Genomic DNA, 26,542 nt, shown 5'->3' with positions numbered 1-26,542 from the left:
TACAGAACAGACCATCCACTGCCAAACCCCTGCAAGTACAGGAGCTGATGTTTTGGTGAATCTTTGTAATGAACCAATTCATCCACCCACAATGTATTGGGGAAATGTACTAATTTTCTGCAAACACATTGGAACAAGATCGTCTCTTGCATGAATAACTATCTCAAAATTTTCAGAAGCACTTTATGTAGAGAGAAGAGAAAAATAGTTATGTGTAATGGGCACTTCTAGCAACCTAATAACAAATGAGGTTGTTATTAGGTCTGGCTCACCAAGACCCTTGAATACTACGTGCTATGCCTCCAGCTCAACAAGTGTGCTGATCCCCTGGTATCAGGTATATGATGTTCTTCTTCAGTTGGTCTTCCCCAGTTCTTCCCCACCCCTTTTTGTTGCTTGTAAATCTCAAGAATACATGTAGGATGTGGACGTAGAAGAATGAAAAGCAATCTCATGAGATGAGAGGCCAAACTGTCTGTCTCTTGAAGAAGGAGAAGTGTGGGAAGGCAAAAGTAAGAGGCAGCAGAATGGGAAGTGGAAAGAGATGGGGAGACAGCCCACTGACCATGTCCCTCACTGGCCCAGGGTCCTATACAATGGGATGGAGTCTTTAAAGGTTTTGTCTCTTGAGGCCACATTAGACTAAATGTCTCTGTTCTTATTTTCAATGAATCCCCAAAGGATAATTGAGAATAATATTGGGATGAGGTATTGGAGGAAAATTGTTGACATTCTCACATCTGGAGGGTAGGTGAAGGGAAGGCATGAATATTATTCACATATTTGACCTTGTGTTTTCAGTTTCCTGGTGTGGTCACTGAGGTTAAGGGAATGGGGAACAGTGTCCCAGAAAGCAAGATACGTTCAATTCCTGAATTCTAACTGCTCATACTGTGGAATCTGCATAATATACTAACTTCCTTCCTGTGTATTCAGAGGCAGACACTGTAAACAGAAATTGCATTAGGGGATGAGCAATTAGTAATTTATGTTGATTGACTAAATATGCTATATGGTCACATGATACACGTAATCCACATTTAAGTGATTTATTAATATGAAAATGAATCCTAAAGTTTGAAAGAGCTAACTACTAAAGAATAGTAATACTCAAATTTACAAATTTGTAAATAAGTCTCTGAAATTTGAGGATATTATGTTCTTCAAACATGAACATGTTCAACCAGAGAAACAAGACAATAGATTACAATACAATTCAGAGTTAAACCCACACACATTGTCATTTGATCCTAGACAAGTGTGCCAAAAATATATTAGAGAAAGAACAGCCTTTATTTTTTAAAAAAACAAAATGGGCTGGGAAAACTTGTTATCCATTTGTAGAAGAATGAGACTGAATCCCTGTCCCTCACCTTGCACAAAATTCAATTCATGGATCAAAGGGCTATGAGTTAGATGATAAGCTATGAATTCCTAGGAGAAAACAGTCAACACTGCAGCATGGTTGCAAGCAACAATTTTCTCAGGAGAATTCCTGAAAGTTGAGAACTAACTTGAAGAATTAATAAATGGGATGACATCAAATTCAGAATTTTCTGCAAGGCAAAGCAAACAAAAATGTGGTTAAGGGAGAATAAATTTTCTGAGACAACAGTAGTATCCAGTATGCATAAAGAACTCCAGCATCTTATAATCAAAAATAACACAATTAATAAAGAATTGAATTAAGTAAACACTTATTAAAAGAACAAATACATTTGACCATATATAATGAGAAAAAATATATGTATACAGATATATAATACACACACACATATATATATACATATATATAAAATGATAAAAAAATGTACCATCTTTAGGAATTAGGGAAATGAAAATCAAAACTACACTACATTTCATGTCACTTTGTTTAGAATGGCAGTCATTTGAATACAACAATAATAAATACTGGACATATTGTGAATACTTTCACACCCTTGGAGGGATTGTAACTGTGGAAATCAGTAGGAAGTTCCTCAAAACACTAGGAATGAAAAACCACATGATACAGCTATATCATCACTTGGTATTTTACATAAAATATTGAAGTTAGGATATTATAGTGATACATGCATGGCCAGATTTAAAGGAGCACAACTTCAAATATGGAACTGGCCTCGATGTGTACCAGTAGATGTATGGATAAGAAAACATGGGATAAATCCACAGTAGAAGCTCATTCAGTCATAAAGAAGGATGAAATTGGTATTTACAGGAGAATATATGAAGTGAAAAAAGTCAACTCAGAAAGTCAAGGTTCATGTTTTCCCTCATGTGTGGAAGCTACAAAGAAAGGAAATGTATAGAGGGAGCTCTTATGACAATCAGAGGGAGATCAGTAGAGGAAAGGACCAGGCACAAGGAGGAGGGAAGAATAAGGAAAAAGAAGAGATGCTGGGAGGGTAATGGCAAAGTTATATTGTTCTACTTTGTGCATGTGTAACTGCCTTATAACATCACAGCATTACGTGTAAGTATCATGCACTAAGGAAAATGCAGGAAAAAAGAAAGGGTACAGTCCAGCTAATCTGCAATCCCAGTGTCTGAAGTTCTCTGTATCCTATTCCTCCCTTCCTGTTGGAGGCGACCCCAAGGAGGAGTTCCCTCTCAGGGCCAGTGCCAACTGGGAATCACAGCAGGCACGGGAAGGCAAGTAGAGAGTGAAGGTTGCAGGTTCCCTCTAGGGTACCTTCATCCCCAAATTTGGAAACAGTAGCCAGCTCCAGGAGAGTTGCTCCCTATGTGCATATCCTGACCTATGCTGGGTTATAATGTCCACCGGCTCCCCTGCTGGATGGTGGCAACTCCTGCTTGTGCTGTTATCATCCAGGCAGGTGTCCCAAGCCAGTCTTCACTACGTAGGGCTCCTCATTGTTTCACAAGAGAAATATTGAGTAAGTGGTGACACAAAATGATAACGTAGCTTTTAAGGAAATAAGAAATTATTTTATTCTGAAGCAAACTAAGAAATTAGTTTATTAGTTTTATCATGGCCTTGATAATACACAGATTCATGTTACTGTTCATAACATGTTCCACCATGGAAGTGCTTTGATGAACTTTTATACCCGGGGAACAAAGACCATGAATCTATAGGTTTAACAAATTCTTCACTGGGGTCCTTATGTAGGCAGGCAAGGAGACCTGCTTTATAGTTTTCAGAAATTATTTTGTAGAATTTGTAGCTTTAAGATTGATATAGGGAAGAGGTTGGCTAAGCTTAGTGATACATTTTCATAATATCACAAGGATGTTTGATGAGATAAAATAGTTGAAAATACACAGCTTTTTTGTTGTTGTTGTTGTTTCGGGGATTGAGTTCAGGGGCACCCGACCACTGAGCCACACCCCCAGGCCTATTTTATATTTTATTTAGAGAAAGGGTCACACTGAGTTACTTAGCAACTCGTTTTTTGCTAGGGCTCATTTTGAACTCATGATCCTCTTGTCTCAGCCACCCAAGCTTGTGCCACCATGCCTGGAAAACACAGCTTTTAAAGGCATGAGATAGCCCAAAATAATTATGGTTCTTGTCATGTGCAATTTTCCTCCCTCCACAGTCATGAGGGTCTGCTTTACCAAGATCTTATACTGTGCAGCATCTCCAGTACATATGCGGCTTCAGAGAAGTTCAGCTTCATAGTGGACCCTTTGGGCTAAGTACCAAGTGTGCATACAGAGCTTGAAAATCTCAATCATAGCATTTGATAGAGAGTCTGAGAGGAAGGAAAGTAGTCTTCAGGAAAAGGAAATAGTTCTAAAGCCTTCAAGGAAGCAATCCCTGCATGATGTTAGTGATACTAGCCACTGTGAGCTCGTTCTCAGCTTTAGTCATTTCCATCCTCTGCATCTGACAGCATTCCCCTCCAACATAAAATAGGTATAATATATCCAAAGTACACATGATCAAGATTATGCTGTGAAGAAAAGGTGGTGAATGAATGGTTTAGACATCCAAACCAACCCCCAAACCTCTTTGTGCATCATCATACTCTGATGGGACTGACAGTATGTTTTCCCCCTGTATGCACAGTTATCTGTACTTTGTGAATTACTTCACTTGATGTTTGGAGTATTTAATTCATTATCAGTTTGACTTTTTTCTCCTGGCCAATTTGAGTCCATGGGCATAGAGTCGTGTTCAGTACCTGGTTCTAAGAAAGGTTTATCTTTAATGTCCAAATTAGTGTAACTCTTATTCCCTCTATATGTACAGTTTTTATAAGATTCAAAATCCATGGGAATCCCATATGACAGTCAACAGAGTAGAAGTCATGGTGAGGTGGTAGAAATCCATATGTCATAGTGCTCCCAAGCATTTTCTGCAGCTGATGATAGTATTTACATCATCTGGAATTTTGGATTCAAAAAATTGTTCCTATAAATAGTAGTTCACTTGGGTGATTAATAAGGTTTGGTGCAGACTTTGGGATGTGTACCACAATGACAAGGAGTGGATGTCCACTCAGGTTTGTTGCACTGGGAAAGAGATTCAGCTGCAATAAGTTGACAATTATATTTGTCATATGAAATTTGTCATAACTTACTGTCTCCAGGAATAATGATAAAACTGTTATGCAGTTGACTAGCATGCTTTCTTTTTTCCTTTGAATAGGAAGAAAGTTTGTTTTGGCTGGAAAGGTTTGGTATATGAAATACAGAGATTCCCAAAGGAGAGTTGGTAGGTTTGGATCCGTGGTGTGCCCCAAAAGTTGCTGTTAATTCAAGAATATCCAGAGGTGAAATGATTAGATTATGAGAGCTGTGATCTTATCAATTCATTCTAGTTTGGATGGACTGACTAGGTGGTAAAAGCAGATAGGTGGGGTGTAGGTAGGTGGAATGAGTCACTGGGAGCATGTCCTGGAAGGGTTATTCTTCCTGGAGCACCTCTCTCTCTCCCCCTCCCTCTCTCTCCCCTTCTTGGCCCCACCATGACCTAAGCAGCTTCCATCAGGTTGGTTCTGCCACCCAATTGTGCTGCCTCACCTTGGCCCAGAGCAAGGTAGTCAGCCATTTGTGGTCTGAGACCTCTGAAACCAGGAGTCCCAAATCAAACTTCCTCCTCTACATCATTTATTTGGATATTTTGGTCACAGTGATGCAGAAAGTGACCAAAATACAGTTCCTTTCTGGTAGTTGTGGTTTAGATTGGAGGTGTCCTGCAGAAGCTCACATGTGTGACACTGGAAGTTGGTTTAGAGGTGAAATGATGGGGTGATGAGCATTTTTACCTGATCAGCTCACTAATCCACTTCAATGGATTACCTTGGTTGCAATTTAGGAGGTAGGGTGTGGCTGGTGGAGATAGGTAGCTGGGGAAGTGGCTTTGCAGGTTATATATTTTTTTTTAAGAGAGAGTGAGAGAGGGGAGAGAGAGAGAGAGAGAGAGAGAGAGAGAGAGAGAGAGAGAGAGAGAGAGAATTTTTAATATTTATTTATTTTTTTTTTAGTTCTCGGCGGACACAACATCTTTGTTGGTATGTGGTGCTGAGGATCGAACCCGGGCAGCACGCATGCCAGTGGAGCGCGCTACCACTTGAGCCACATCCCCAGCCCTGCAGGTTATATTTTGTCCTTGGTGAAGGCAGCCCTCTCTTTCTGCTTCCTGACTGCTACATCCTGAGCTGCTTTTCTTCTCCATGCCCTTCTGACATGGTGTTCTGCCTCACATTGGGCCCAGAGCAAGGTAGTTAGCTGTCCATGGACTCAGACCTCTGAAACTATGAGCAACAAATAAACTACCTGCTCTAAAGTTGTTGTCAGATCTTCTAGTCATGGCAGCAAAAAGGCTGATTAAAATAGTAGATTTGGGCTGGGGTTGCGGCTCAGTGGCAGAGTGCTTGCCACACACATGTGAGGCACTGGCAGGGTTCGATCCTCAGTACCACTCAAAAATAAATTAACAAAAATAAATATACTGTGTCCATGTATAAATAAAAAATATTTTATAAAAGGAAAATAGTAGATTTAAAAGTGGTCTTACCACCAGGCATGGTGGCTCACGCCTGTAATCCCAGCAGCTGAGGAGGCTCAGGAAGGAGAATTATGAGTTCAAAGCCAGCCTCAGCAAAAGCTAGGTTCTAAGCAACTCAGTGAGACCTTGTTTCTAAAAAAAATATATATATATATATATATATATATATATATATATATATATATATATATATAGAACATAGGACTGGAGATGTGGCTCAGTGGTTAACTGCCCCTGAGTTTAATCTCTGGTACCCACCCCCCAAAAAGGGGGTTTTATCAGCTAAAACCTGAAATTTTACTTAAATAAATTATGAGAGAATTATTTCTTGGCATGAATGTAAGACCTGAATCTTTTGTAGTTTAAATTTTGATTCCAATGAAGTAGGAGATTTGAGATAAAGAAAAAGGACATTTGTAACAAAACATGACTAATGTGAGGATATAATGTCATAGTGTGTAGTTAACTGAAACTGTTGAGTTTAACAGTATTCTTGACATTTAACAAAATATGCCAAGGAAAATCTTACCACCTAGGCACACATATGGCAAATATAGATGTTAAGATAACAATAAACAAGAAGTAACACATTTTCTATAAGCAAGTAGCACAAATGCAATCTATTATTAGCAGAATTTCCTGCTCCCTTTTCCACTTTTTTCTTTTCTGAGCCAACTGTTCAAGTTCACATTCTAAGACTGACAGCTATCAGGTTCTAGAAAGGCAGGGTAGAAAATTGACATCTAAAAGCTCAGAGCTTGGGCTTTAGGCTCAGCATTGTGTCAAGTACCATCATTTGCCCAATCAGATGAAGGTGTGTGTGGGTAAAGAGTCTTTAAGACAGGACAAGGGGCTGGCCCTGGGGCTCAGTGCTAGAGCTTGCCTAGCGAGCCTGGTAGGTGGGGAGAATGACAGATGGACAGACATGCCATATCTTCCTCCCACAAGAAGGCTGAGTTTTGGAGGCTGCTCCTTAAAAGGGATGAGAGACATGTCCCAGGTCACCTGGGTTGAAAAGGTGATCTGGGCCTCTGCAGAGTCCCCTGCAAGACCTATTTAGGAGAGTGACAATCCCATGCCGGAGTTAGCCCCCTGTCCCCACATTTCATGAGCACCCAGGGTCCATAAGAGAAAATGTAGTGAGCAACTTGGTCCCAAGTCTGCCGCAGGTCTCCTTCCTGGCTGCTTGAGTGCACACAGTTTGGGGCTCTGGCCTTTTCGAAGAGTCTCAGCAGGAAGGTGACACCCACAGAGTTGTGGGGTAACCCTGCTGGATGACCAGTGTTCCCTTGGTCAGGACAGCCACAAGGGCTTGGGGGTTGAGGTAGCCTGTCCCCTGGCAGCAGGGGCAGCCCAACAGCCTAGACACCAGCGTTCCCTGGGAGGGCGATTTGAAATGCAAGGAGAGGACTGAGACTCTGCTGCCTGCCCCCAGTGCTATCCAGGCAATCTTGGATGCCTGGTCAGACAAGCACCCAGAGGAGTCCTGTCAGCTCCCAATTTGGCCCAGTTTCAAAGTGAAATATACAGAGGGCCTGGGGGTTGGTTGCCTTGGTCTGGGTGAAGCTCAGGCTACACATGGGCCCTAGGAGACAGACTGCTGGACAGGATCCTGGCTCCATCACTGGCCCATGTGATGGGTGTGTCTCACCAGAGGCTTGGTTTCCTCCTGTGTGAAGGGGCGATGCTGTGATCATCCTTGTTTGTCTACCTGAGAGAATGAAGCACCAAGGGTGTGGGAATGCAGTTTATCTGGGCCAATGCGAAGATGATCCCCAGGAGAATGAAGTTCTGCCCACCTAGAATGTGTGCTCTGGAAATGGCATCTGAGTAATCTGGGTTTACAGATCATTAAGGAAAGCAATGGAGGGAAAATAGGAGGAGGAGGTGGCAGCACACCTGTGGCTGTGCTGTGCTGGCTGAGGACAGCAGCAAAGGGGTCTCTGGTGGTGGTGGTGAGAATAGTGCTAAATTTGTCCTCTACAGCTTTGGAGTTGTTTTGTTGCCTCGCTTGTGGTGAAAGCATGAATGAGATTCAGACTCCATCAGTCCTTCTCGAATTAAGAAATCCTGAGATGGGGTTGTGGCTCAGTGGTAGAGAGCTTGCCTAGCATGTGTAAGGCACTGGGTCTGATTCTCAGCACCACATACAAAAAATAAAATAAAAATAAAGGTACAGTGAGAACTATAAAATATTAAAAGCAAAAAAGGAGAATAATGAAATCCTGCAGAAGTGTGACGTGTGTGGGAAGGTCCCCCCTGCCTGGCTCCTGCAGGATCACAGGGCTGCACTGCTCTCAAGAGTCCAGGTTAGCCTCAGAGTGTGTCACCTGGGCAGTGAGTGGAAACAGGCCCTTACATCCCCCAGGCTCCAGAGGTGTGGGGTGTTTGCACAGAGCCTGTCAATAACCTTGGAGAAACAGATGAGTAACACTTCAGGAACCATCTCCTGACCCAGGACAGGGGCAGCCTTTCCATCATGCTGGAAGAAGAGGTAGCATCCAAAGGAGCCACGTGGAAATGATGGATGTGCACATTTATGTTCACACCTCACCCAGCAGACATTGTGCTGATGGTCAGGACAGGGGCACATGTGGGAAGCAGTTGAAGGAGAGGGGCAGCTTCTCCCTGGTGCACATGAAAGAGTGCAGGCCTCTGAGTCATTCTCTGTACTCAGGGACTCACACATGTCTGGAGACCGCTCCACAGCACTGAGTAGCATCACCATGTGGATGACAGCCCAATGACAGGCAGCTGGGTCAATGGACATGGGCCTGCATGATTGAGTAGCCATGAAGTGTACAATCAAAGAAGCAAAGTACTGCTGAGATGCCAGTTGCAAGGTGGGAAAATTGTGGTTTTCAATGATAACCTGGGTGGAAATTGTGTGAATCTTCATGGTGAACAAGAAACACTTTTTGAATCTTAAAAATAACAGATCATATGTCACTGGTGTTCTTTCTTTGGTAGTCAAAATATTAACAAATTATCATGTTTTTTACTTTATCCACTCAGAGTCTTGATAGGTCCTGACTCTCTCATATCAACTCTATGACTCAGCCTCCCTTAGCTGGACTTGTCATTTTCCATTCTCTGTCACTCTGTGTGTCTTTACAAGAGAGGTTAGGTTCTTTTTTTTTTTTTTAACATTCTACATGTCTTTATTTTAATCGTTATGATTATAGACAAAACTGTAATTTTATATAGGACTTGGCAATCTAGCCTTATGTTTAGTGCATTGTTTTGGGCTTTAGTCTTCAAGACTTCAGCTCATATTTTTTTTTTATCATCTTTCATACATTTGACTCAAATTGTGTTTTGAACTCCCATTTTCACCCCAAATACAGATTGCAGAATCACATCTGTTACATATTCACATTTTTACATAATGCCATATTAGTGATTGTTGTATTCTGCTACCTTTCCTATCCCCTACTATCCCCCCTCCACTCCCCTCCCCTCCCATCTTCCCTCTCTACCTCCCCTGCTGTTGTTCAATTCTCTCCCTTTTTTCCCCTCCCCCTTGCCCCTCATAACCTCTTATAATTCTATGTATCATTGAAGGTCTCCTACTATTTCCATGTGCTTTCCCTTCTCTCTCCGTTTCTCTCACCCCATTCGTCTTTGTTTACTGTAGTCTTTTCCTCATGTTCTTCCTTCCTGTTCTGTTCTTAGTTGTTCTCATTATATCAAAGCAGACATTTGGCATTTGTTTTTTAGGGCTTGGCTAGCTTCACTTAGCATAATCTGCTCTAATGCCATCCATTTCCCTGCAAATTCTATGATTTTGTCATTTCTTAGTGCTGCATAATACTCCATTGTGTATAGATGCCACTTTTTTTATCCATTCATCTATTGAGGGGCATCTAGATTGGTTCCACAGTCTAGCTATTGTGAATTGTGCCGCGATAATCATTGATGCGGCCGTATCCCTATAGAGCGCTTTTTTAAGGTCCTCAGGGAATAGTCCGAGAAGTGCGATAGCTGGGTCAAATGGTGGATCCAATCCCAGCTTTCCCAGGAATCTCCATACTGCTTTCCAAATTGGCCTCACCATTTTGCAGCCCCACCAACAGTGTACAAGTGTACCCTTTTCCCCACATCCCTGCCAACACTTATTGTTGTTTGACTTCATAATGGCTGCCAATCTTACTGGAGTGAGATGGTATCTTAGGGTGGTTGGTTTTGATTTGCATTTCTCTGATTGCTAGAGATGGTGAGCATTTTTTCATGTACTTGTTGATTGATTGTATGTCCTCCTCTGAGAAGTGTCTGTTCAGGTCCTTGGCCCATTTGTTAATTGGGTTATTTGTTATCTTATTGTTTAATTTTTTGAGTTCTTTGTACATTCTGGATATTAGGGCTCTATCGGAGGTGTGGGGGGTAAAAATTTGTTCCCAGGATGTGGGCTCTCTATTTACCTCTTTTATTGTTTCTCTTGCTGAGAAAAAACTTTTTAGTTTAAGTAAGTCCCATTTGTTTATTCTTGTTGTTAACTCTTGTGCTATGGGTGTTTTATTAAGGAATTTGGAGCCCGACCCCACAATATGTAGATCGTAGCCAACTTTTTCTTCTATCAGACGCAGTGTCTCTGATTTGATATCTAGCTCCCTGATCCATTTGGAGTTAATTTTTGTGGATGGCGAGAGAAAGGGATTCAATTTCATTTTGTTGCATATGGATTTCCAATTTTCCCAGCACCATTTGTTGAAGATGCTATCCTTCCTCCATTGCATCCTTTTAGCCCCTTTATCAAATATAAGATAGTTGTAACTTTGTGGATTAGTCTCTGTGTCTTCTATTCTGTACCATTGGTCCACCTGCCTGTTTTGGTACCAGTACCATGCTGTTTTTGTTACTATTGCTTTGTAGTACAGTTTGACCTCTGGTATCGCTATACCTCCAGATTCACACTTCCTGCTTAGAATTGCTTTTGCTATTCTGGGTCTTTTGTTTTTCCATATGAATTTCATGATTGCTTTATCTATTTCTCCAAGAAATGCTGTTGGGATTTTGATTGGCATCGCATTAAACCTGTAGAGAACTTTGGGTAATATCGCCATTTTGATGATGTTAGTTCTGCCTATCCATGAACAGGGTACATTTTTCCATCTTCTGAGATCTTCTTCTCTCTCTCTCTTTAGGGTTCTGTAGTTTTCATTGTATAAATCTTTCACCTCTTTTGTTAGGTTGATTTCCAAGTATCTTATTTTCTTTGAGGATATTGTGAATGGAGTGGTTTTCCTTATTTCCATTTCAGAGGTTTTGTTGCTGATATACAGGAATGCCTTTGATTTATGCGTGTTGATTTTATAACCTGCCACTTTGCTGAATTCATTTATTAACTCTAGCAGCTTCTTTGTAGACTCTTTTGGGTCTGTTAAGTATATTATCATGTCATCCGCAAATAGCGATAGTTTAATTTCTTCTTTTCCTATTTTTATGCCTTTAATTTCTTTTGTCTGTCTAATTGCTCTGGCTAGTACTTCGAGAACTAAATTGAATAGAAGTGGTGATAGAGGGCATCCCTGTCGTGTTCCAGATTTTAGAGGAAATGCCTTCAGTTTTTCTCCGTTTAGGATGATGCTAGCCTGAGGTTTAGCATATATAGCTTTTACAATGTTGAGGTAAGTTCCTGTTATCCCTAGTTTTTTTAGTGTTTTGAACATAAAGGGATGCTGTACTTTGTCAAATGCTTTTTCTGCATCCATCGAGATGATCATGTGGTTCTTGTCTTTAAGTCTATTGATGTGGTGAATAGCATTTATTGATTTCCGTATATTGAACCATCCTTGCATCCCAGGAATGAATCCTACTTGATCATGGTGCACAAGTTTTCTGATATGTTTTTGTATTCGATTCGCCAGAATTTTATTGAGAATTTTTGCATCCAAATTCATTAGAGATATTGGTCTGTAGTTTTCTTTCTTTGAAGTATCTTTGTCTGGTTTTGGAATCAAAGTGATGTTGGCCTCATAGAATGAATTTGGAAGAGCTCCTTCTTTTTCTATTTCTTGAAATAGCTTGAAAAGTATTGGTATTAATTCTTCTTTGAAGGTTTTGTAGAACTCCGCTGTATACCCATCCGGTCCAGGGCTTTTCTTGGTTGGTAGTCTTTTGATGGCTTCTTCTATTTCTTCTTTTGTTATTGGTCTGTTTAAATTGTGTGTGTCTTCCTGTCTCAATCTGGGCAAATCATATGCTTTAAGAAATTTATCGATATCTTCATTATCTTCTATTTTATTGGAATATAGGGTTTCAAAATACTTTCTAATTATCTTCTGTATTTCTGTAGTGTCTGTTGTGATATTGCCTTTTTCATCCCGTATGTTAGTAATTTGAGTTCTCTCTCTTCTTCTTTTCGTTAGCATGGCTAAGGGCTTGTCTGTCTTATTTATTTTTTCAAAGAACCAACTTTTAGTTTTATCAATTTTTTCAATGGTTTCTTTTGTTTCAATTTCGTTGATTTCTGCTCTAATTTTAATTATTTCTTGTCTTCTACTACATTTGCTGTTGTTTTGCTCTTCCTTTTCTAGGTTTTTGAGGTGTTGCGTGAGTTCATTTATTTGTTGTTTTTTTTCTTTTTTTGAGGTAAGAACTCCAAGAAATGAATTTCCCTCTTAAAACTGCTTTCATTGTGTCCCATAGATTCCGGTATGTTGTGTCTGTGTTATCATTTGATTCTAAGAATTTTTTCATCTCCTCCTTTATGTCTTCTATAACCCATTGATCATTCAATAACATATTGTTCATTTTCCATGTGATGTAGGATTTTTCCTTCCTTCTTTTATCATTGATTTCCAATTTCATTCCATTATGATCAGATATGGTGCATGGTATTATCTCCATGCCTTTATATTTACTAAGAGTTGCCTTATGGCATAATATATGGTCTATCTTTGAGTAGGATCCATGTGCTGCTGAGAAGAACGTGTATCCACTTGATGATGGTTGATATATTCTATATATGTCGGTTAAGTCTAGGTTATTGATTGTGCTGTTGAGTTCTATAGTTTCTTTATTCACCTTTTGTCTAGAGGATCTGTCTAATGGCGAGAGCGGTGTGTTGAAGTCACCCATAATTATTGTGTTGTGGTCTATTTGACTCTTGAACTTGAGGAGAGTTTGTTTTATGAACGTTGCAGCTCCATTGTTTGGTGCATACAAATTGATGATTGTTATGTCTTGTTGGTGGATGGTTCCTTTTAACAGTATATAGTGACCTTCTTTATCCTTCTTGATTAACTTAGGTTTGAAGTTGATTTTATTCGATATGAGTATGGCCACTCCTGCTTGCTTCCGAGGGCCATATGAGTGGTATGATTTTTCCCAACCTTTTACCTTCAGGCTGTGTATGTCTTTTCCTATCATATGAGTCTCCTGAAGGCAGCATATTGTTGGATTTGTTTTTTTGATCCAGGTTACTAGCCTATGTCTCTTGATTGGTGAGTTTAGGCCATTAACATTTAAGGTTACAATTGAGATATGATTTGTACTTCCAGTCATGCTTCTTTATTTATTTATTTTAGTTTGGCTAGTTTTGCTTTTTGGTTATTTTCCTCCCCCTTTACTGAGATACCTCCTGCTGTTAGTTTTCGGCACTATTTTTCAATTCCTCTTCTTGTAGTGTTTTGTTCAAAATGCTTTGCAGAACTGGTTTTCTTGCTGCAAATTCTTTTAGCTTTTGTTTATCGTGAAAGATTTTAATTTCATTGTCAAATTTGAAGCTCAATTTTGCTGGATATAGTATTCTTGGTTGGAATCCATTATTTTTCAGCGTTTGAAATACATTATTCCAGGATCTTCTTGCTTTCAAAGTTTGTGATGAGAAATCGGTCGTTAACCTAATTGGTTTACCCCTGAATGTAATCTGCCTCTTTTCTCTCATAGCTTTTAGTATTCTCTCCTTGTTCTGTACGTTGGCTATCTTCATAATTATATGTCTTGGAGTTGGTCTATTATGGTTTTGAATGTTTGGGGTCCTGTAGGCTTCCAGGATTTGGCAATCCATTCCATCTTTCATCTCTGGGAAGTTTTCTAGAATTATTTCATTTAATATGCTGTCCATTCCTTTGGTTTGAATCTCTGTGCCTTCTTCTATCCCTATGACTCTCAGATTTGTTTTTTTTATGACATCCCATATCTCTTGAATCGATTGCTCGTGGGATTTAAGCATCTTTTCTGTGTTGACTATATTCTTTTCAAGTTGATAAACCTTGTCTTCATTATCTGATGTTCTGACTTCTACTTGATCAAGTCTATTTGTAATATTCTCGTTTGAGTTTTTAATTTGGTTTATAGTTTCCTGCAATTCTAGGATTATTGTTTGATTTTTTTTTAAGATCTCTATCTCCTGGTAGAGCTCGTTCTTTGCCATTTGAATTTGTTTGTTTAATTCATTTTCAAAATATACTTTTATTTCTTGGACTTGCTGTCTCATGTCTTCTCTAATATTCCTTTCCATTCGAGTTAGGTATGCCTTGAGTTCTTTCCCTATCCCTGTTTCTGATGTTTCTATGTCTTCCTGTAGAATTGAGTTGTCTTGCATTGTTTGTAATCCTTTTTTGCCTTGTTTTCTCATGTTGTCCACGTTACTTTCCAGCTCTATTTGATTGTCATGTTTCTGCTCTCTTCTATAGATTTGTTTTGTTTCTGTATTACTCTGATGTCTCTCCTTTGTGTTGTTAAACTATGCCTGCTAACGTGGATTCTGCTGGGAAGGAATTCCGACGTCCGAGCTCCAGTGACGACACTACTCTGCTATGACGGGCCCCAGTCTCCTTGCCGGGGTGCCCTAATGGGGGGGGGGTGTGACTGGACTGTTTCTGTTTGGTTTCAGCTCCCGGTCGCGGCAGGCGGGCAGTCTCCAGCCACCCAGTATCACAGGCCGCGGGCAGGTGATCAGTCGCCAGCGGGTGGGCGTTCTCCTACCGCCCAGTTACGCGGGCAGTGGGTGAACTGTCGCCGGCGGGCCTGCAGTTTACAGCTGCCCAGTGGCGAGGGCCTTGCCTCTAGTCTCCAGGTTTCTCCTGCTAGTCTTGGTTTCTCCTGTTTTGTTGTTGCAATCTGTCGGAGAGTGGCGGTGGATACTTCAGCTCTCCAAGATGGTGGCCGCTGGTTGCCTTAGTGGAGTGTCCCTTGTGGGGGATGGGGCTGTACCGCTTCCTTCCCCGTCTGCAATCCCGAACTCAGCCCGGGGGTCAGTGCGGGCTTGGCTGGTGGGATACCACCATGTCGCAGCCACTTATCTCCCTGCTTACCAGTTAATCCCTTCTCTGCGGCGCCACGCCTTCTGTAGCCGCAGGGCAGGCCGCGTGAATCAGACAGCCTGGATCTCCGGGGTCACACCGTTGGCTTTTGGGATCCCCGGCACTCTATGGTTTTGATTTCTTCTGCTTGCCCCTCCCCCAGCGCTGGCTAGACAGGTTTTGTTTTGGCTGCTGTTTTGTTGTTGCAAGGTTACGTTCTTGAGTGAGTGTATTTTGGGGTCTTGTTTTTTATTCATTCAAGCAGTAGATAGATGTCTTTAAGTGGAGAAATAGCAACTTATATTCAATTATTAAAAGGCACGGGTTTGTCATTTTTTTTATTTTCTTCTCATTTTTTTGTATGTCCTTTGTTACTTCTTCCTGTCTTATTCATCTCTGTGGTTTGATGCATACTGATTGATCATGCCTTATTCTTCCCTAGTCTCAATTAAATGTGTGCTCTTGTATTGGGATTCATTCTTTCCCTCGTTCTTGTTTTGGTAGTCTCTCTTCTTCCACTCCCAGGTGTGGGATTCACTTCAGCTTCCTTTGCAATGCTAGTGTGTGTTCATGAATTCCCTTGCTGGAAGCATATCTTGGGAGGTCTTTATTTCTCTTTTGACTGTGCAGTCTACCATTGCTGGGTATAGTAATCTTTGATGGCACTTGTTTTACTTCAGGACTTGAAATACACCATCCATGTCCTGTGGCCCTTAGGTCTTCTGAGAAGGCCGATGTCCGCAGTGGTCTTGTCTTTGGTGCTGTTTGGTCCTCTCTCATGCTGGTTGTAAAGTTTCTTGTGCTTCACTTTTCACTGAAGGACTGTTGTGGTGGCGGGATTTTCTCATCATTGCATTTGGGGTTCCAAGGCCCTGTGCACCTGGTGTCTGTGTCTCCATGTGTGTGTCACTAGGAGGCATTAACAACTGGGTCTTTTTCTACCCCTAATTCTGTCATGAAAGTGAGTACCTGGGTGTGAGTATGAGTGGATGGTGGTTGGAGCTGGGCAAAAGTCCCGTCATCTGGGCTTGGGGTGCAGCTCAGTGGCAGACTCCTGCAACATATTTGAAGCCCTGTGTTCCTCACTAGTAAAACACACACACACACATACACACACACACACACACAAGTTCCTCTTGGATGAGGTGCATTCATGGACTGAGTTGAGCAGCTTCTCTCTGGATCATAGGTTGTGTGCCCCAGGGGCAGTCTGAGGTCAAGGTTTTCCCAATTCATTCAGGTGTATTACCCACCAGGTACTAAGCAGAAGTAGGTGGCAGCTAAGCCAGGTGTTATTTCTGTCAGCTGAGATGTTCATAGGGGCGAGCAAGGGCAGAATACAGCCAGCATCAAGCAGAAGTTCCTCCAGGTTCTTGTACTGCACGTCCAGGGGTGCATCAGGGTGGACCAGGTCAGCTTGTTGGGAAGGTCTCCACAGGATGCCCCTGTAGACACGGGACATCCTGTTACCACAACATTTTGTTCTGGGATGGCAAAGGAACTGTGGGTCCATCACCCACCTCAACCTTGGCATCCCCCGTCCTGGAACCTTGCTAGGCCAGGTGCTTCTGACCTGCCCTGATTCTCAGAGGGCAGCCCCCAGCTTTCTGCTTCATCTGGAGTGCCACCCTCCAGGCTGCAGCTCCTGTTCCCCACCACGTGGGACTCCAGCAGGTTTGCTCCCACGTCTCCCGACCAGGTCAGGACCTGTGAGACAGCATCTGGCAGTGAACCAATGGCCACAGGAGCCTACTGTGGGAATAGGTGGTTTCTGACCTCAGGAGCAGATGAGACTTAGACAGTAGGTCCCTCCTCAAGATATCTCTCTACTTTAGCACCTTGGAAATATTCTTCACTAAAACTTAATATATATAAAGAAAATTATTTGTTCTTTTCAGTTATAGTTGACAGTAGAGTGTGTTTGACATATTATATGTACATGGAGTGTAACTTCCCATTCTTGTAGTTGTACATGATGTGGAGTTACACTGTCATGTATTCATATGTGAACATGGGAATGTCAAACCGCATTCATTCTACTGTCTTTGACATTCCCATCTCTCCTCCCTTCCCTTCATTCTACTACTAAAACTGAGTTTAATAAAATAGTTGAACTCATGAATATTTTAGACCCCTTTTATATAGTTGTTTCCATAACTATGTAGTCTGATTAAATGCACAAAGTAATATTTCTACAGAGTTGCAAGGTAACCAGGAAGTTTATTAGCCCTTAGTATAACAGAATAAACAAAAACAACTTCATGGCCATTTGTTAAGCTTATTATTATCTAATATTAAGAATACCATGCTTTTTTTTTTTTTTTTACCATGCAGGGTGGCACATGACTGTAATCTCAGTGCCTAGGGGTGTGAGGGCGAGGCTGGGGCAGGAGGATAGTGAGTTCAAAGCCAGCCTCAGCAATGGTGAGGTTCTAAGCAACTCAGTGAAACCCTGTCTATAAATGAAATGCAAAATAGGGCTGGGGATGTGGCTCAGTGGTCAAGTGCCCTGAGTTCAATTCTGGGTACCTTCCCCAAAAAAGTATTCTGTGTTTTTGGCATACTAAAGCCTGTTCTTATTGTTTGTTTTGTTTTGGGTACCAGGGATTCAAACCAGGGGTTCTCCTCCACTGAGCCACATACTCAGTTCTTTTTATCAGTTCTTTTTATTTTGTATTTTGAGACAGTGTCTTGCTAAGTTTCACAGGGCCTTGCTGGATTGCTGAGGATTGCTTGGAACTTGTAATTCTCCTGCCTCAGCCTCCCAAGATGCTGGGATTACAGGTTTACACCACTGCACCCAACTTAAAGACTTTTTAAAAAATTGAAATAATTTTAAGTATCTCTAAACATAAAAGAAAACAAAAAATGATTAGAATATGCTGTATTAGTTTATGTTTGATTATGCTACTAGGTAAAATACTATGTAAATGAATACAGTAAATAGAAACATTAAACTAAGTAAACAACACCAGACATGGTGGTGCACACCTTTATCCCAATGGCTGTGGACACTGCTGAAGCAGGAGGACTTCAAGTTCAGAGCCAGGCTCAGGAACTTAATGGGGCACTGAGCAAGTCAGTGAGACTCTGTCTCTAAATGAAATTTAAAATATCATGGGTGATGTGCCTCAGTGGTTAAGCACCCTGATTCAATCCCTGGTACCACCAAAAAAAAAAAAAGTTTCAATTTAAATACATCAGAAAGCTTTAAAATCCCTTTCACTAATCTATAAGTTTGTGGTTTTCTGTATTTCATGACATTGATTTTTTTTTTATAACTGGAAACATCTGCTCTAATTTGTTGTGATTTCCTGACTTTGGACTAAAGTTCTGAGCAAAGAATGCTCACAGCTCTGTACTGGGCAACTTCCTGCTTCGCATCCTGAGAACTGTTGATGAAGTATTTTCCTAGGACATATCTATCTGATCTCAGATTTTGTCAGCAACAGAAAATCAAAAATTAAGCCTTTCTTCAAAGCAAGTTCAAACCATGCCTATGTCTACACTTCTTTCAGAATTTGCTGCTGGCTTCCACACTTATTCTCCTGTGGTTTGAGTGTCTCCTGTAGAAGATACAGCATCTTTGTGCAGATTAAAAAAGTGTCCACCTTACAAACATATTTGGGATAAGGGATCTGAAGTCATAAAGATAGGAGGTCTGCAAATTTGTGTCAGCCCTGGGAGTCAAGGGTTGTGGTTCATCAGAAAATTTAGTTTCACGATTGAATCATTTCAACTTCCTGGTATGTGTGCCTACACAGATGGAGTAATAAGTGATTTGGAATGTCTCTTCCTGCTTGTTCCTATATCATACCTGGAATGTACAGCTTAAGTGAACTATGATCAATCCATGACTAAGCCTACCTTTGGTAACTCAGGAAATTAAATGAAACCACTTGTTAAACTAACTTCTTGTCCTTTGTTCTCTATAGAACCAGACCCTGTGGATACCATCTTAGGACACTGATTCTAAGCATCTGAAACTCCTGTTTTCCTATGTTATCATCCTCAATATTGGCTCAAGTAACCTGCTTGTCTTATGTGGTTTTGTGAGATTGAGTTTGACAAAACTTTCCTTGAAAAGATGCAGCCTTGAGACAGACCCTGCCTTGAAAGAAGAATGCAGGTGGCATTTCCTCCTAGGCTCCATCTGGTGAGACAGGAGCATTGACGGAGGGTGGAACTGACCACTCCCTTCCTTGGGCCAGAGAGGATTGGGATGTGCACACGCCTTCCCGAGATACCTTCTTTAATTGTGGAAGTCTGATCCCCTCCTTCAGTCTCCTGTGCTGTTACTAACAGGGCTGTTCCACTTCACACTGGTGGGGCCAATTGATGAGGAAGGGAAGGTTGAGAGGCAGTAGTGACACAGCCAGCCTCGGTGCAGGTCTGAGTCAATCTCTTTATTGTCAGAAATGGTCCATGCTTCAACTTAGGATGGACCACAGCCGGGGGGGGGGGGGATGCACACTCCTGAGAATACCTGCCTCAAAATCATCATTTCCCCTACTAAATTTGTGCTGTTGAAGTTAATAATGAAAAAAGAAAAACTAGGTTTATGATTTGATTGAGAAAACTCAGTGGTTTTCCTGGGGACACATTTTGGCATCTGAGTCATCAGCTTCCTTTTGAAAATAAGGGTTGGCTCACCAAGACTTGCCCAATAACACTTCAAATCTCTCCTCAATATATTCATCCCTCTGTGTTCCCAGATTCAAAACTAATTGTTGTGACCTTTGACCATTGTTACTCACTTTATTCCATTAAAATCATGACTTCAACCCTTTAATGTCAGGTCTAAAATCCTATAACCATGCATCCACAATTCACTCTGTGAGTGTCTGTCAAAGTGACATCCCCCAGGCTGAACTGCTTCCTGAGTGAAGGAGCATGAGTGATGAGTGAGCTCTGGATTAGAACACTACTTCTTAAAGTCTGACTTCTTAAACATTGACTATGATCCCAATCAGCATGTTTATCTGAACAATTTTAACAAGAGTCTTTAATGCACCTTGGTTTGAAACAACTGGATAGAAGAATGACTGTAGTTTTATCCCTGATGAAAAGTGGTTGCCCATGTGTGTGGCAATATCTCTGGTTATATAAGGTCTTTCATAAGAATGTAAAGAAAGTATCGATTCATTGTTCCAAGTGTAAAAAAAGAAGAAAGCCATCAAATATTTTCACACGATTTGTGCCTATCCAAAGGGAGCATAAATAATGATGCTTGGATCTGATCCCGCCATGTCAGATTGGCTTTCCACTGGGTTTGACAGGCCATGGCACAGCATCCTACTCTGCATTCATGTGTCAGAGAATCCTTCTGGAGTGGACACTGAAGCATTGGAAAGATACAGTGGCATCCCAGATGGGAATGCCATGTGAGTGCAAGATGGTGGTACTCCCTTGAGAATGAATCATCGGCCTACCTGGGTGAGGTCCTCCATCGGCTTCAATGCACAGACCTGAAAGGAGGTCTGATAAGAAAAGTAATTGAATGGAGCATTTTTCTAGAAAATATTGAAACTCTCAATTATATTTTACAACAAGCTGTAATCAGTTAAAGTAGATGAGGGGCCACAAAATTTTAGTGATCCTAGTCCTTCCTTTATCTGACCACTGAAGGCGCTTTCCTGACCAAACAAAATGGGGTTTGTTCTAATCAGCCTAGTGGACTTCTAGATTCATAATTTTACCCAGTGATAGTTAATGAACATAAGCTCCCAGGTACAGCACATTTTTTTAAGTTATGCGGCTTCTTGTTTATTTAGTTTTATTAAGTTGTGCTAGTGATCAAATCTAGTGCCTCACCTGTGCTAAGCAAGCACTCTACCACTGAGCTACAACCCCAGCCCCACAACATGTTTTTAACACAATGATATACCTGCATTTTCCTCTTTAGCATACTATCTTGTGTGTGTGTGTATGTGTGTGTGTGTAAGTGTATGTAAATATATTTTGGGGGGGTGGTACCAGGGATTGAACTCAGGGGCACTCAACTGCTGAGTCACATCCCCAGCCCTATTTTGTATTTTATTTAGAGACAGGGTCTCACTGGGTTGCTTAGCACCTTACCCTGCTTTTTGCTGAGGGTGGATTTCAACTCATGATCCTCCTGCCTCAACCTCCCAAGCTGCTGGGATTGCAGGTGTGTGCCACTGCACCCAACACACCCAGTATATTTCTTTGCATGTAAATTATCTTTATCTTGGTGCAGTTTAAAAAATATAATTCATCCCTGATCAACCAAATCAGCAGCCAGGAGCATTGGCATTGCTCTCTATCTCCTCACCTCCTCCTCCAACCCCTCCACCTCTGCCTCCACTCCCCCTCCTCCAACTCCTCCTCCCAACCCCTCCCTCTCCCCTCCTCTACCCTTTCCTCCCCCTTCTCCATCCTCTTCCAATTCCTCCTCCCCTTACTCCACCTCCACTCTCCCCTCCTTTTCCTCTTCCACCCCTCCTCATACCCCTTCTTCCCCTTCTCCATTCAGTTCCTCCTTCTCCACTCCCTTCCTTCTCCCCTTCTTCCTCCTCTTCCACCTCCTTCTTCCTCCTCCCTCTTTCTTCTGCACCCCCTCCTTCTCCTGTACCCCAATTTTCCTCTAATAGAACAACCTGAATTAATTTAAGACAAGAAGCCTAAAAGAAACATAGAATAAAATGTTGAGTCCCAATACAATACTGACTCTAATTACATGGAAGCGGAAACTCTAAAATTATAGGCATTAAAGTTAAAACTCATTACTTACTTCCACTTAAATGCTACTGGATGTCTAACACAAAAACTCTGGTTTGTCACCTGACTTACCAATCAGGAGGGTTGTGAGGACCCAAGAGAACAAGGAGTCAACCAGTATACACTCTGCAAAGAGGGTCACTGGAGAGGGAAGACACATGTATTCAGCAAGAGCCTGACCCAACCTGGCAGATGGCACAACATGTAGAGGAAAGCTAAAGGAGCCAAGAAGGGCTGGTCATGGTGGCACTTACCTGTAATTCCAGTGGCTCAGGAGGCTGAGGCAGGAGGATTGCAAGTTCAAAACCAGACTCAGCAAAAGCAAAGTGCTAATAAACTCAGTGAGACCCTGTCTAAATAAAATACAAAACAGGGCTGGGGATGTGGCTCAGTGGTTGAGTGACCCTGAGTTCAATTTCCCAGTATAAAAAAAAAAAAGCCAAGAGGCTTCTCACAACTTGCCAGTGAACCCTGAGGAATCTCACCTGACATTAACAATATAAGAACAAGGTGTGTTTTTTATGAACCTGATATTAAGCACCTGGCAGTAATATATAACCAAAGCACGATCATAGATGTACATTGAACAGGTAGTCAATATTTTTCTTTCTTCTTTTTAAAATTTTTTGTTTTAATTAGTTATATGTGACAGTAGAATGCATTTATGCACTTTGACATATCATACATAGATGGGATATAATTTCTCATTTTTCTGATTGTACATGTTGCAGAATCATATTGGTCACACAGTCACATATATACATATAGTAATAATGTCTGATTCATTCTACTACCTTTTTAAAAAATATTTATTTTTTAGTTATAAGTGGACACAATATCTTTATTTTTATGTGGTGCTGAGGCTTGAACCTGGTGCCTCATGCATGGTAGGTGAGCACTGTGCCTCTGAGCCGCAACCCCAGCCCTCATTCTACTATCTTTCCTATCCTCACATCCCCATCCCTCCCCTCCCATCATTTCCTGCTACATACTCTAAGATAATGTTATTCTTCCCTAGTGCCTCCTGCCTTACTGTGAATTAGCATCCACATATTAGAGAAAATATTTGGCCTTGGATTTTGTGGGATTGGCTTATTTCGCTTAGCATAATATTCTCCAACTTCAACCACTCACTGGAAAATGTCATAATTTCACAATTCTTTAAAGCTGAGAAATATTCCATTTTTAATCCATTCATCTATTGAAGAGTATCTAGGTTGCCTCCACAGTTTAGCTACTGTGAATTGAGCTGCTATAAACATTTATATGTCTGTCTTACTATAGTATTCTGATTTAAAGTCCTTTGGGTATAAACCAAGGAGTGGGATAGCTGGGCCAAATGGTGGTTCCATTTCCAGTTTTCTGAGGAATCTCCATACTTCTTTCCATAGTGGTTGCACCAATTTGCAGTTCGACAAGCAGTGTATGAGTGTACATTTTCCCCAACATCCTCGCTAACATTCATTGTTGCCTGTATTCTTGGTGAATGACATTCTGACAGGAGATGAAATCTTAGAATAGTTTTGATTTGCATTTCTCTAATTGCTAGACATGTTGAACACTTTTTCATATATTTGTTGATCAATTTTATTTCTCCTGTGAAGTGTCTGTTCAGTTCCTTAGCCCATTTATTAATTGGGTTATTTGTTTTTTTTGGTGTTAAGTTTTGTGTGTTCTTAATATCCTAGAGAATAATGCTTTATCGGAGTGCAAGTGATAAAGATTTTCTCCCAATCTGTAGGCCCTCTCCTTACATTATTAATTGTTTCCTTTGCTGAGAAGAAGCTTTTCATTTTGAATACATCCCATTTATTTGTTCTTGATTTACTTCTTGTGCTTTAGGAGTCTTGTTAAGTAAGTCAGATCCTAGATTGATGTGTTGAAGATTGGGGCCTATTTTTTCTTCTATTAGGTACAGGGTCTCTGTTTTAGTGCCTAAGTCTTTGATCTATTTTGAGTTGATTTTTGTGCAAGATGAGAGACAGAGGTTTAATTTAATTTTGCCACATACAGATTTCTTCTTTTGCCAGCACCCTTTGTTGAAAAGGCTATCTTTTCTCCAGTGAATGTTTTTGGCACCCTTGTTTAGTGTGAGATAACCGTATTTATGTGGGTTTGTCTCTGTGTCCTCTATTCTGTACCATTGGTCTACATGTCTGTTTTGGTGCCAATATCATGCCGTTTTTTGTTACTACAGCTCTGTAGAATAGTTTAAGCTCTACTATTGTGATGCCTCCTGCTTCACTTTTCTTGCTAAGGATTGCTTTAGCTATTCTGGGTCTCTTATTTTTCCAAATAAATTTCATGATTGCTTTTTCCATTTCTATGAAGAATGTCATTGGTAGGAATTGCATTAAATCTGAGAATTGAGAATTTTTGCATCTATGTTCATCAGGGATATTGATCTGAAGTTTGCTTTCCTTGATGTGTCTTTGTCTGGTTCTGTTATCAAGGTGTTATTAGCCTCATAGAATGAGTTTGAAAGGATTCCCTCATTTACTATTATGCTTTTGGTAGTATAGTCATTTTGATAATATTAATTCTACCTATCCAGGAGCATGGAAGATCTTTCCGTCTTCTGAGGTTTTCTTCAATATCTTTCTTTAATGTTCTGTAATTTTCATTGTGCAGGTTTTTCACCTCTTTTGTTAGATTGATTCCCAGGTATTTTATTTATTTATGTTTTTTGAGGCTATTGTGAATGGAGTAGTTTTCCTAATTTCTGTTTTAGTGGATTCATTGGTGATGTATAGGAATGTGTTTAATTTGTGGGTGTTGATTTTATATACTGCTATTTTGCTGAATTTATTTATTAGTTCTAGAAGTTTTCTGGTGGAATTTTTTGGATCTTTCAGATATAGAATCATGTTTTTGCAAATAGTGATAGTTTGAGTTCTTCTTTACCTATTTGTAGCCACTTAATTTCTTTCTTTTAATTGCTCTGGCTAGAGTTTCAAGGATGATGTTGAACAGAAGTGGTGAAAGAGGACATCCTTGTCTTGTTCCAATTTTTAGTGGGAATGTTTTCAATTTTTCTCTATTTAGGATGATGCTAGCCTTGGGTTTAGGACATCTCAAAGCCCTAGAAAAAGAATAAATCAACACCAAAAGCAGTAGAAGACAGGAAATAATTAAAATCAGAGCTGAAATAAGTGAAATTGAAACAAAAACTGGCAAAACAAAAAGTGGGTTCTTTGAGCAATCAGATTTCTATCCTTGGTACATGGGATTACCATTTATTCCATATCTGGATAATTTGCCAAACTTCAATAGATCAGTTGATGGATCAATCAGGCTGCCAATTGTGGATAAGTACAAGGATATGGGCACTATGGTCCAGGATCTATTTGTAAAGGCCAGAAACTTGTGATGATGCCAAATAAGTACAATGTGGAAGTTGTAGGAATACTTTCTGATGATGTAGAAACAGATTCTGTAGCACTAGGTGAAAACTTCAAAATCAGATTCAAAACTATTGAAGAAGAAGAGATTCTTCCAGGATTCAAACTTTGTGATCCTAATAACCTTTGTCATTCTGGATGCACATTTGACGCCAGATAGTGATTATATAGCACAAATCCATCATCTGCCCAGGGTATAATGTGGTGCTGCATATTCATACCTGTATTGAGGAAGTCAAAATAACAGCCTTAATCTGCTTGGTAGACAAAAAATCAGGGGAAAAAGTAAGACTCAACCCTGTTTTGTGAAACAAGATCAAGTATGCATCACCTGCTTAAGGACAGCAGGAATCATCTGCCTTGAGACCTTAAAAGACTTCCCTCAAAAGGGTCATTTTACTTTAAGAGATGAGGGTAAGACCATTGTAATTGGAAAAGTTCTGAAATTGGCTCCAGAGAAAGACTAAGCATTTTCTTGATGACCCTACACAATACTGTGAGGAAAACTGACTGCAAAAGCCTACTTCACACCACCTTCTCTTATTTTCTCCCCATTGATAAACTTCTTCCCATATTTTGCAAAGAGAAAATTCACCGCAAAAGTCCACTTTATGTCAGCTTTCTCATATTGAGAGCTCTGCTATAGCACTGTGGAATTTATCCCAAGATCTCCTCCTCCCCTTTCAAACTCTGCTTCTTTGGACAGATTTGGCAATAGCTTTGTAAGTGATGTGGACATAATTGCCTACAATAATGAAAACTTACAGGAATTTTTTATTTTTCATTTTCCCCTTAGGCATAGTCTTTCTTCCCCAGGGAGATCATTCTGAGTGTGCAGAGTGTGTGTGCACATGTTACAAAGACAACTACCATGTTAATAAAATATTTCATTTGGAAAAAAAAAGTTGGTTCTTTGAAAAAATAAATGAAATAGAAAAACCTCTGGTCATGCTAACAAAGAGAAAAAGAGAGAAAACCCCAATTACTAAAATACAAGATGGAGAAAATACTACAATGGACACGTCTGAAATACAGAAGATAACTAGAAACTATTTTGAAAATTTATACTCTAATAAAATAGAAAATATTAAAGACATTGACAAATTTCTAGACATATGACCTATACAAACTGAATGAGGAGGTCATGCATGCTTTAAACAGATCAGTTTCAA

General features: G+C 40.5%; 1 protein-coding gene and 1 long non-coding RNA gene across 2 annotated transcripts in view; one reads left to right on the top strand and one right to left on the bottom strand.

The window, feature by feature from the left end:
* The window catches only part of LOC308655607 (uncharacterized protein), an 801,622-nt gene that overhangs the window by 521,959 nt on the left and 253,121 nt on the right, over nucleotides 1-26,542 (bottom strand). The window lies entirely within an intron of this gene.
* Nucleotides 3,767-5,793, top strand: LOC308645731. The gene is made up of 2 exons (XR_014021275.1): nucleotides 3,767-5,338; nucleotides 5,568-5,793. It is a non-coding gene; the product is annotated as an uncharacterized lncRNA (long non-coding RNA).

The sequence above is a fragment of the Spermophilus citellus genome, assembly GCF_964194105.1.
Source record: "Spermophilus citellus genome assembly, chromosome: 1".
Classification (NCBI taxonomy): domain Eukaryota; kingdom Metazoa; phylum Chordata; class Mammalia; order Rodentia; family Sciuridae; genus Spermophilus; species Spermophilus citellus.
Note: the sequence above shows the minus strand (reverse complement) of the source record. Positions and strands in the feature narration are given on the sequence as shown.